Source organism: Halyomorpha halys, unplaced genomic scaffold (genome assembly GCF_000696795.3).
Source record: "Halyomorpha halys isolate HHAL.00 unplaced genomic scaffold, Hhal_1.1 Scaffold1739.1, whole genome shotgun sequence".
In the NCBI taxonomy this organism is placed as follows: Eukaryota; Metazoa; Arthropoda; class Insecta; order Hemiptera; family Pentatomidae; genus Halyomorpha; species Halyomorpha halys.
Window position 1 is genome coordinate 93683 of NW_027111325.1, and position 12797 is coordinate 106479.

At 30.1% G+C, this 12797-nt stretch overlaps 3 long non-coding RNA genes across 5 annotated transcripts in view; 1 reads left to right on the plus strand and 2 right to left on the minus strand.

Annotated features, from left to right (window-relative positions):
* Positions 1 to 397: 397 nt before the first annotated feature.
* Positions 398 to 2593, plus strand: LOC106690484 (uncharacterized). The gene is made up of 2 exons (XR_001344621.2): positions 398 to 2277; positions 2354 to 2593. It is a non-coding gene; the product is annotated as an uncharacterized lncRNA (long non-coding RNA).
* Positions 2594 to 5848: 3255 nt separating this feature from the next.
* On the minus strand, positions 5849 to 6427 carry LOC106690483 (uncharacterized). The gene is made up of 2 exons (XR_001344620.2): positions 6163 to 6427; positions 5849 to 6086 (listed from the first exon to the last, which is right to left on the minus strand). It is a non-coding gene; the product is annotated as an uncharacterized lncRNA (long non-coding RNA).
* A 4742-nt stretch (positions 6428 to 11169) lies between these two features.
* The window catches only part of LOC106690480 (uncharacterized), a 33272-nt gene continuing 31644 nt past the window's right edge, over positions 11170 to 12797 (minus strand). For all 3 annotated transcript variants that reach the window (XR_010843934.1, XR_010843935.1, XR_010843933.1), the window contains one exon: positions 11170 to 11388. This is a non-coding gene — a long non-coding RNA (uncharacterized lncRNA). The remainder of the gene's footprint in view (positions 11389 to 12797) is intronic.

Below are 12797 nucleotides of genomic sequence, written 5' to 3' on the forward strand. Positions count from 1 at the left end.
ATATATGATTACTCTGAAAATTGCAAATTTTATGCACCAAATGACTAAAAAAATTCTTTTTTAAACAATTTAGTGCCAATGATGATATATCTTGGTACATCACTATTGGAAGAGAATGCTATTTTGAAATAATATGTAAAACGATATGAGCGATCATATTTCGTTACAGTAGAAGAGAAAATGGTTTAAATCATTACAAAATAGTTTATAAATTAAATGAATTATATATTTATAATATCAGTGAATAAAAAAAAACAATAAAAACTTGTTTGGGAATCATTATACCAAGCCTAAAAAAAAAAGAAAATCTGTGTATCGGTGGATGGTAATGTCTACTTTCGAGGGTGTCCTTCTATCATCTTGGGGTGTCCTGTAGCTTAGACTCTAAATTAAAAAAAAAATGTTTGCAAGATAGTCTCGCAGAAAAGTCAGGGACCCTTTTTTTAGGTTCTACGTTGCAAAGATACCCGTTTGAAAAAACTTAAATATTTTTATTTTTTAGCAATCGGTGTGCCAACCTAATTGGTAGGGTATTTTCCGCATATGTGATATACTCCTAGTGAGCAATATAAGGATTAATTAAAAGATATATAATATGTCCATTATAACATCTAGGGAATCCCATAATTAAATAATGTAACATGTTGAACTCCTACGCTCTCATTTATCTGCAATAAAATAAAAATCCTCTCTCTGCAAAGTACACTCCCACTCTAGTAAGAAATTAAGGTTATGTATTTGAATACATAAATTTACATGTCAATGACCCTTTGTTGATGTAATTACCATCTTCGTTTAATGTTCTGTGATAATGTAATTATGTATGTGAGATAATTTTTATGTAAAGGAAAGATTCATTATTAGATTAAAATAGGTAAAAATAAATGATAATTATCTCGGAATATATTCTGTTGAAAATTTTTTTTTTTTAAATATCATGGGAGCATGGTCGCAACGTGGTTAGGCACGATATTACTCCAAGGACCTGGGTTCGAATCCGGCTGGGTAGAAAATTGTTTTCTGTTAAACTGTAGCCGAGAGTCCTGTGGGTTCTAGAGCCCTCCTGGAGTCCACCCAGGCTTATAAAATGGGTACCCTTAATTGGGTAAACATCTGGCGGACTAGCGTGATTCTAACCAAATCACCTACTTGCACAACCGTTGGTCTAGTATTTCCTTACAAAGAACTGAACTCCTGACACTTCATGGGTGCTAGCGGAACAGATTTTCTTAATAATATAAGTTGGCTGCATTATGTATATGCATATTATTGTAACTGGTGTTATGTTGTATAAAGTCATGTATTTATATTTATTTTGATATGCAATTCATTCTTTTCTTTTTATTAGCTCCAGGAGAAAAAATATATTCCATAAGTATTCCACAGAATTAAAAAAAAAAATAACAGCAAATAGGCTAAATTTTTAAATTTAAATTAATGATAGTAATATTAAAAGATGCGGGGCTTTGATACAATTCACAAGATGAGAAACGTTGATAGAAAATAGTGACTAAAGGCTTGGTAATTATTAAAGCTGAAAACAAAAAATATGGTGCAATTGTGGAAATGAAAATAACAAATATCAACGTCTTCCCAAGAATACAACAAAAGATACCGTGTACATAAGAATACGAATTAAAGAGATAAAGAGATTTTTCTGATTTCTGTCTTCGATTTTTCTTTTTACTCCTTTGGTAATAAAGAATTTGATGAATAACTATTCTGTATGTATTTATATTTTTTAATATTACTAACAATGAAAACTGGCTATTTCAAATTGACAAAATTAAAGGTACTAATGAATATGATTTCAAAATTTACCAAAACTTCATTAGATTACTTCAATGAAGAGAAAACCTTGCTGATACCAAGTACTAATTAATTATATATTGATTGGCTGAATTTAGCCATAATCGTTAGAGCTGTTCACGAGGAAGTCATGAAAAAGTGGGTAAAGGATTAATAAGATGGCTCTTCTGATCAAATTTAATTAACAAGTTACTGTTCAAAACTAAACAGACATGAAATATCTTACTAATCCAAGGTTTTTTAATGAATTTATTTATAAATCAACTCCTTATAATCAAAACAAACAACATAAATGCTAGAGGTAATTCACGTGACACGACGATCGTTACCGTAGGGTGTGTCTGATTATGCTCCGCCTGGAGACCTTGTGTCTTTTCGTATAAAAGACTTGACGGGTTCCTTAATAAGCATCAGTTCTACTGCAGCAGTGAACAGATACTTAGCAAAATGGTCTCCATCAAATTCCTTGTAAGTATTAGCTTTATCATTACTGACTTTCTGCTCTGTTGTGAGTTGTTTTTCTGAATCACTCTTTGTTTGCTAGTTCTTCTTCGCCCTCGCCATGGCCTGTGTCTTCGCCACTGAAGAACTGACAAGAACCAAGAAGCAGGTCCTCCTCGGCGGATACCCTTACGCCTACACCGCACCATTGGCTTACTCCGCTTACTCTGCTCCTCTCGCCTACAGCTACAGCTACTGGGGTTAGAAATCTTCTTTAGTCCATCCACTTCATGTTCCTTTTGGCGTAATACCACAATAAATTTTCTGTTATTTTTTTAAAAATCGTTTGTTTATTATTATTTATTTCCCTCACATCGTAGTAATAGTGAATCCTGTCCTCGTTTCCATCACGTATAACCATTAGTAAGGAAACAATACATCATTATCAACTGTAAACATAAGAAAAATTTAAAATGTCACAATAATTAATTCATCACAAACACACATTTATATATTCTTATTAAAATTAGAATTTTATGTTGTTTTTTTTTATTAAATTCTAATTACTACTATAATTAAATCTAAACAGTATTATGTGATCATTCTATAGAGCTTCGCACATCATACAGTTATTAGTTACCTTTCTGCATTGAATAAAAATTAATTTCTCCCCAAGAATATTCACTCAAACCTATTTGGTACCGCTCTGTACCAATTTTTACTTAGCCACTCTAAATGAATATAAAAATGTCAACAGCTTTGAGAAGTTAACAAATATATCTGAATAATGATATATCATTTTTGACCAAAGTGGATTTGGAATATATAAAATTTAATTTTTATTCATTTTCAAAACATAAATATATTCACAAATAAATAAAATACAGGCATTGATAACCAATAGGTTTTACGCTTAAATTTTCAATTTTCTTTACAGATCTTTTTTAACAATTTAACTTGAACTCCTGTGAAGATATTTGTGTCTAACTGTTAAACCGCTTTATTAACAATCAATCATATTCTGTAGTTGTTAATTTTAGTTATGATATTAGATATTTCTTTGTTTTAATTACTTAATATCTCACTATACAACTAATTTTGTCATAAAATATAAGTATATACATAAATTTTACCTTCTGATTATTATTGTTTAAACAAAACAATTTGTATCCAAATAATTCTCTAAAGACTCTTTTTTAGTTCTTTAAAAGTCCAACGTTTCGGCCAATTCGGCCATCCTTGAGGACAGTCTATTAATAACAGCTTTAATTATACATAAATTTTTAACAAACAAAATTATTACTAATAAAATATCAAGATAGCAATGATATAAGAAACAAATAGTAGGGTCCCATTAAAGTAGCATTAGTGCAACTAAAAACCAACACGAAATCGACTTTGTCAATACAATAATTTTATATACAGAAAATAAAACGTTCAGAAGAAAAATACTTCAGTCAATTTATATATCAGAAAATATTAATTATACCGTAAATTTTAAAACTGAGACAAGAAGTTTGAACCAACACTGTGTAGAGATTTTAAACAAAATTAATTTATGGAAAAGTATAGATAATTTTTTGTTACCATTTATAATACTTGAACTTTGATGAGTATTTTAATAATAAAGGAAATAAGAATTTAAAACAAAATCAAGTTTGAAAAAATTAATTATATGACCTGACCTGAGTGTAAAAATACTGTATGATAAGAAAGTAACAGTAGTGTTTAATTAAAAAGGCCTGAAATTCTAATATTTTTTGCTTTCCTTGTAACACTACACACTTCTCCCAGCGATGCTCCCAATCTATCTCTGTAACCTGTCTAACAAGTACTCGGTCTTCTGTGCAAAATAATTGTACATGAAGGCGATTGCCTCTTCATTTGATGGAAATCTCTGTCATCCAAGCGCAATTTTTAGATGAGAGAGCAAAAAGAAGTCGCTTGGGGCTAGATCTGGTAAGGCGGATGGTCAAGCAGTTCACACCGTAAACCGTGGATTTTCACCATGGTAACCGCTGAGATGTGAGAAGGTGAGTTGTCTTAGTGACACAGGATTTTCTTTTTCTGCAAATGTGATCGATTTTCCGCAGGTACTGCCTTCAGCTTGTCAATAAATGGTGCGTAGTATGCTTCTGTAAAAGGTTTTCGTTTTTGATGATATTCCATTAAAATAATTCCACGACTATCCCAAAAATAGTCGCGAATCACTTTCCCAGCGGAGAAAACAGTTTTTGCTGTTTTTGGAGCCGGTTCCCCTTTTCACTGTTTGGACTGTATTTTTGTTTCGGGCGTATAATGGTGTATTCACGTTTCATCTAAAGTAAAAAATTGGCGCAAAACTCTGACTTATTGTGCCTTAACTACGCCAACAGAGTTTTGGAAATGTTCATTCGAACACATTTTTGGCCTAACTTGAGAAAACGCGGTTCCTAACGTGCGGACAGCTTTCTCATATCTAAATGTTGATTTAATATGTGACAGAAACGTTCTTTTGACATGTTCATAATCTCCGCTATCTCTATCACTTTAATTCGGCAAATTTGGTGAACATTGGCAATGTTTTTGCCGGTAGTTGCAGTTTTTGGACGTCCCGAACGTTCATCGTCTCGCAAGCTTTAAGGCCACGTTTAAATTCAGCTGCCCAAAATTTCACTGTTGTAACTGACGGTGCAGAGTTATCATAAACAGAATACGTACAGGCGTATTGCCTTTCAAAAACAAATATTTAATGACAAATCGATACTCGATTTTTACTGTTACATAACCACTGCGCGTCCAAAATGGTTGAAACATTGGTTGGTAACTGTCAGCAGATGAGCAACGAAATTCACATGCTTTTATTAACGAGTGGAGCCATCTTCATGTTGCGGTCGGAAACTTTTCAGATTAGACATTTAGTAATTATACATAAGCCAAAGTAAGCTTATTAATAAATTATTATAATGCCCTATTGTTTTATTGTTTCATAGGGTAATTTGATTAAAATTAATAACCTGGGCAGAACAGACTGCAAAAAGGTTTTAAATTATTGGATCAGATCATAGTTCAGTTCTATTTTTTTTTAATTCAAGCTTCATGCCTAAGCCCTCCACTGCTTCATTGATTACAGAGTTGACTGGAACAGATTTGAATACGACTTGGAACAAAACTAGACCTGAACATTCAACTAAAGGCAAAACAAGACATCGACGAAGCTATAGAAAAACAGAATCAGTAAGAACAAGTATAACTGACAACTCTTATAGAACTAGTGAAATGAATAATAATAAACAAACTAACCTGCCACAGTATAACAGTACACAATTATTACAAAGTTATGGAAATAATTAATAATAAAAAAAGGATTTTATTCGATTTATGATACTCTTTATATTTAATTATAGTAGTTATTATAATTTAATAAAAAAAAGAAAAGAAAGAAAAAGGCAAAATTAAAGTTTTAATAGGAATTTTATAAATTTATGTAATTATTGAGCTATTTATTTTGCCATATTAAATTTTTCTTATGTTAAAAGTAAAGATGCATGTGAAGGTAACGAGGACAGGATTCACTGTTAATACGAAGTTAAGGAAATAAATAATAATAAACAAACGATTTTAAAAAAAATAATGGACAATTTATTGTGGTAATACGCCAAAGGAACATAAAGTGGATGGACTGAAGAAGATTCCTAGCCCCAGTAGCTGTAGCTGTAGGCGAGAGGAGCAGAATATGCGGAGTAAGCCAAAGGAGCGGTGTAGGCGTAAGGGTATCCGCCGAGGAGGACCTGCTTCTTGGTTCTTGTCAGCTCTTCAGCGGCGAAGACACAGGCCATGGCGAGGGCGAAGAAGAACTAGCAAACAAAGAGTGAATCAGGAAAACAACTCACAACAGAGCAGAAAGTCAGTAAAGATAAAGCTAATACTTACAAGGAATTTGATGGAGACCATTTTGGTAAGTATCTGTTCACTGCTGCAGTAGAACTGATGCTTATTAAGGAACTCGCCAAGTCTTTTATACGAAAAAACACAAGGTCTGCAGGCGGGGCATAAAGAGACACACCCTACGGCAACGACCGTCGTGTCACGTGAATTACCTCTAGCACTTATGTTTATTTGTTATGATTGTAAGGAGTTAGCAACAATTAATGGAATGAACGAAATAAACCGAACTTTTATATTAAGTGCTAACATATTTAAGGCAATTCTACATAGATCTGTTTCGGATTTTTTTTTAATAGTTAGTAAACCTTTCTGTTATTTTCTGGTCCAATTAATTTTTCCTCAGTACATTATAGACCCAATTTCCCATGAACTAGGCAAGAATAAGAAATTAAAATAAATTTAATACAGTCTATCAAAATAACTATAAATGCACGAGTTTATAATGAATTGAAAAATCACATACTACCATGGTACCATGGTATTACTAACTTATGTATAAAAAAAAAAATTACTTAACTGTGGAATTCTCTTGATAGCACAGCTAACAAATTGTGTACGTTTCAATTTTTTAGTGAAGGCCAAGACTATATTGCATATGCGGAAATAACCTGAGGCCAAAAAATCTGAGGGTTTTCTAATACCATTATTTTGAGATGTTTTAGTAAATTAAAACATTAAAGAAATTAAAAAAAATTAATTAATTGATTTTAAATAATATTTTTTGATAGAATTTAAAAAGTGTCACATAATTAATTTTTAATTTATCACTCATATTGGGAATGAGATAAATTATTGATAAAATCAGATTAGACTTTAAAGAATACCATTGAACTTTGCATATTTGACAATTAAGATTTTACATTAATTTACACAAATCTTTTTTTGTATAACATATATTGTTGAGTATTTTTTATTCAAAATATCAATTTAAAAGAATAAGTTAATTACTTTTCAATTATTTTAAAGTAAGGGAAACACCTTGATAAGTAAAGGGACATAAGAAAGGCATTATAACATAAATAGCAATTAAAAACCTTCATTAGCTGTTCATTAACGAGTTCCAGGACAGTCGTTAATATTCATTAAGAAGGATTATTCCTTATTACGAGCAACTATCATTTTTTAAAGCCACAGATAATTTTTTAACGGACTCTGGTTATGATTATTACTAACTAAAATTAATCGATAAATGGAATTTGATTTTTCCGCTACTGAAATTGTAATGTAATAAGGATAAAAGTTATATCGCGAAGTAAATGTAACTATGTAGAACATGTAGACATGGGATTCTTAAGAAATTAAAAAAATAATTAAAAAATTAATAAACATGTAGAAATGGGATTCTTAATTTCTTGGTAAGCTGTAAAGATACTGAATAGCTAAATATTATAGATATCTGAAAACAACAAACCAAGCAAAGAAATCAGTAGAGCTTCATAATAGTTATTATGTCATTTTTATACAACCTTTTTTCTTTTTTAAATTTAATTTACTATGAATTATTCTTTTTCTATGATTTTTTTATTGGTAACTATATTTGAATATTAATCATTTATTGTTCAAAAATAATATCTACGGGACGAGTATTTGAAGTATAGATGTATAAAAAAAAGAGTAAACATGCATTATGGGAATATTATTGACAAATTAAAATTCTACATTTATAGTAATTAAATTTCTTTTAACTTAAATAATTTAAATTATACGTATTGAATTTTATAGAAAAATAAAATATCCATAGATAATATTACCAAAACAAAAAATTTAACACAAATTTTGAATTTTAAAAAACTGTTAAATAACCATCATAAGTCCTAATAATCACAGTCACCTTTAAACTCTTTTATAACGTACTCCACAATAGAATTCAAGTCGATTCTAGAATGTGCAAATGCTTTATTAAATTCAATACATACACGAATTTTTGCAAATTTTTACTTTATTGAATGTTTTAATTGTAGATTATAAATGTAAGTATGTAAGTGTAAATAGAGCTATTTTTTCACATATGAGTTAATTACTAATTTCAACAATTATATAATATAACAATTATTATTTTTCATTAGAGTTCATCAAAAATTTGTAATTGTGGTGAAGATTAATATTATGATATTATTATTTTTCGAGGGTGTGTCCTTCCGATCCTTGCCTTCTCATTGGTCAATCCCAGCTCCACCTCCTTACCTAGGGTCCCATTAGGGGGGAGGTGTTAGGTCAGCTCCTTCTTTTGATGTTCAATATATTTTATTGCCGAGTTCCTTGCCGGCATCCACAGTTTATTTAAGGTGTCCTACCTTGTTGTTAGTGATATATTAAATGTGAATTTCTAACTATCAAAAAATTTTTAGAGATTAGTATCATATAAGTACATAGCAACAATATATACTAATATATTTTTTAACTTTTAGTGTTCCTGAAAACGGAATGTAAGCCGAAATATAGGATAATATGTTTGCTAATTAAAATCGGATAAATAATCTTGTTCAGAACTTATCCAAATCTGATGAAATTGATCTGGATCTAACAAGTTAGCAAAGTGGTTTATGCTTGAACAAAAAGTTGACTACAATCCGAGAGGCATATAGAAAAAAAATTAGTCCCTTAGTGTCTAAAACGTTAATGTGCAAAATGTTTTATTCTAATATAATTTTATTCATTTTCTGAATAAATTCAAAAAATTTGAAATTTTTTTAAACAAATGTTTTATTGTCAAGTAATATATAACCTACCACACTAAAGAGGAAAATATACTAGTGCTATTTTTAACTATACATATCATATTTAAATGAAAAAGAAACGTAAACTAAAATAAATCGAAAGGGAAATAATTAAATAAAATGAAAAAAAAAATGTATAAATTAACCTAAAGTGCAGTAATATGTTCTCAATATGAAACACTTACTTCATATTGAGAACATATAATTTGATATATAAGTTGACAAATAATTGTAATTTGGTCCGTCAGACCCACCTGTTGCATGACAGGTCGATGGACCAATTAAAAAAAAAAAAGTGAATCTGAGATACTTCCATAGTATAGTTCAGCAATGGAAGCAAGCCTATGAAATTGAGGCCTAAGAGTTACATCCACGATTGAGAACTTAGAAGCAGTGAAACTTGCTAAGTATATTGGAACTTTATATTTTATGCTAATCTACTTCAGTCTGTAACTTACTGGTTAGTCATACATATTCAGAGTATAAACGCCTCTTTCATACTTATCAAGATTAACGGCGTTAACGATACATGGATAAAAAAACTTATTGTTCTAACATTTCTACTATATACAAATATATACATTTGCTAGAACATATCGCTATATATATTTTTTGCTATAGTTCTTCACTAACTCGATATGATTTATAAAAGATAAATGTTCGGGCTGTGCACGAAGGAATAGAAAACATGTGAAAATGTATTATATATAAAATGAACAGCACGTTTTTTTTTTTTTTGAACTGTGTGTGTGTGTGTGTGTGCAAATATTCACACAAGTATATTTGACGAGCGTTGTTAATGATATAGCGGCCACACAACTCGTCCAATGTGGATTGAGAAACATAAAAAAAAGTGCTATTCTACCGAACCCGAGATGATGGTTTAAAAAAAATAATTTTTCTCTTTTTATTACCAATCTTTCGATAATTGAAATCCTTTAAAATTTCTAGAGGCCTTTCAATTAATCAAACTCCTCAGTTCCCCGAACAATGAAAAGCTTTTGGGTGTTGTTTCCACCTGCAGAAACAGCCTTTAATTAATTCTGACTAATAAATCACTGACAAGCCGGAGGCCCTTAGCTCTAACTGACTTATACAGGGAATTATTCTTACTGTGATGGAGCACTTAGTGCAACTTACTAAGTTTAATCTTAGCCAGATAAGCGTCTAAGATCCGAAATACAGGCTAACATTTATTATAGAGTAATGAGACCGCCTAAAATTGGATCCTTAATCTGAGGCAATTTATCCGACGATAAAATGCAATTATTCTGGGAAGGAGGATTAACAATTCCCCGATATAGCCTTTTCTAACAAGGTCATTGCAACGCATTATGACATGGATTGGACAACTTGTCCAACTATTTTATATGTAACACATTATAGGTCCAATTCCCAAGGAGTCACAAATATTTCCTGGAATAGAAGATAGTTTATAACTATTTGTTCGTTTTGTGACCACAACCCTGAATATCTTCTTATATTTAAGTTTTACGGTCAACAATATATATACATACATATATTTCCTAGAATACTCTACTCCTTCTTACTACTACACCCATTCATAAAAATTGTTAATTGTTTTCTATCCCATCACAAGTTACATCATTACCATTCCCTCTCACCGTCTTTTCTAAATATCTTCTATTGATCTATCAGTTTCCTCTAGAGATGAAGTAACTTAGCCGTAAGCTATGGTTTTCAAGTTTGTAAGAATTACATTTCAATGTTGACTTAATATTTAGTTTTAAAACAAAAGTAAATCTTATACTGTAAAATATTCAGTTGTTCAGTTCATTAATTAGCGTGCGAAAACCAATTAGCGAATTATAATAAACAGAGAAGGCAACGATATAATTAATTCATAATCAAATTCATCAATTAAACGACTACAAAGGCGTGTAATTAATAATTAATAAATTATATTATATTTTAATTAACAAGGAGTGAATTGAACTGACGCTGCAATTTAATGAAGAAGTGTTCAAGTATCCTATATGTAGATTTTTTTTCAATTTGGTTGATATAAATAAGTAGTTTTTAATTGATTAAATTTATTAGGTTTTTTTTAATGGAAAAATTATTTTTATTACTTAGATAAAGTAATAAAATTTATGTGAATTGAAATTTATAGGTCTTGAGCAAATATGTGCCAGTTGTACGTATATGTATCAACTGTAAATGTTCCCAATTTTTTGAAGTTATTACTAATTTTAAAGATATTCTTCCGAAATATTAATAAAAATATGTTACATAATATGAAGAAATGAGAATATATATAGAAACAACAGGTTTATTTTATCACAAGTATCATCATGTGGTATATTGATAATTATCAAAAGATTTAGAAGACGTAATCATAGTAGGCAACGGGAGCGACCCATGGAGAGTAGACGTAGGGAAGGTCGGCGAGTAGAACCTGCTTCTTCTGCCTAATGACCTCTTGAGGAGCAGGCATGGCCAAGGCGCAGGCGACGACCAACAAGAAGAAGAACTGAAAGGAAATGAGAAGTTAGGTTTATTCATCACATCCGTAATATGTCGTTCATAGAGGAAAACAAACGAACATGTTTCGCTTTACAAATCCAATAATATCGTAGCGTGGAAACTAAATATTTCGTGCTATTTGCAAAACATGTAACATCAAGAATCAACTAAAATAGCCATGTTATCACAAATCGATTTTTTATAATGATACTTATTGAACTTATATAATGCAACCAATAATTTTTTAATTCTTTTTTAATTAAATACTTTATTATGACATACTAAAACGAAATTTCTTCAAATTTATTACTTAATCACATATTATTTAAATAAGGAATTTTAAAGAAGTAGCAGCTATTTACAAACGGGTAAGGTTCATTTTACAGCTATGGAAGAGAATCTAGCGATTATGTTAGAACGGTCTCTAAAGCATCATTATGTAATTCCTTAGAGAGAAAGAAATAATTTCCTATTACTTAAAGCCATTCTTCTTTCAGACATAGATTTTCAAATAGTATTTATTATTAATATAGAACAATAACTTGAACAGTAACAATGCTGCTATAACTTAATGAGAGGGGGGAGCTAATAAAAAAATTCACAACAATTTTTACTGGATTTATCAACCTAGACCTTAAGTCTAGGAAGTTTTTCTGAAGTTCAACCTTTTCCTAAACACTTTAGTAAAACTGACCTCTCTGAATAGGAAATAGGATTTTCTTAGAATAGTAACGAGGATTGGGATTTTTAGGTTTCCACATATTTTTTTCGATACCTATTTAGGTACGTGTTTAAAATTCCTAGAACCAATTTGTGATATTTTAACTGCTATAAACAAATTTCATTTTACATATTTCTCTTATAATATTTTTAGATAAAATAGAATATAAAACTTTTATTAATTAAAATTAGAACATAGATAGTTTTAAATTATTTTCTGAGAAGCCTAAAGCAAACATTTAATATTACGTTAAGTTTATGAGCTTAGTTCTGGAGATTTTATAGTTTTAAAGCACGAAATATAATCGGTGGACATGGAACGACATCTTCCTCCATACAATTCGATTTTGCAACACAATAGACGATGAAGCCCTGCAAAGTGGGGCGAAACGTTGGAAAATAAATAGTTGTAAACTATTTTTATTTCTCCTTTGACCGCAACCCTGACCATCTCCCTATATAACAATAGACGATGATTTGTATATGAAAACTTTAAGATGTATTTCGTTTGCAAATGTATTGATAGGAAAGATGATCGAGGAAAATTAAATTAACTATTGCAATATAATTATTGCCTTTTTTTTAAAAACCTTCTTTAACTGCTTAATAAGTTGTATTTGGTATTTTATTTGTTTTCAGACTTTTTTTAAGCTTGATTTCCCTATTTTTTATACTATATATTAGTACTTTATATAT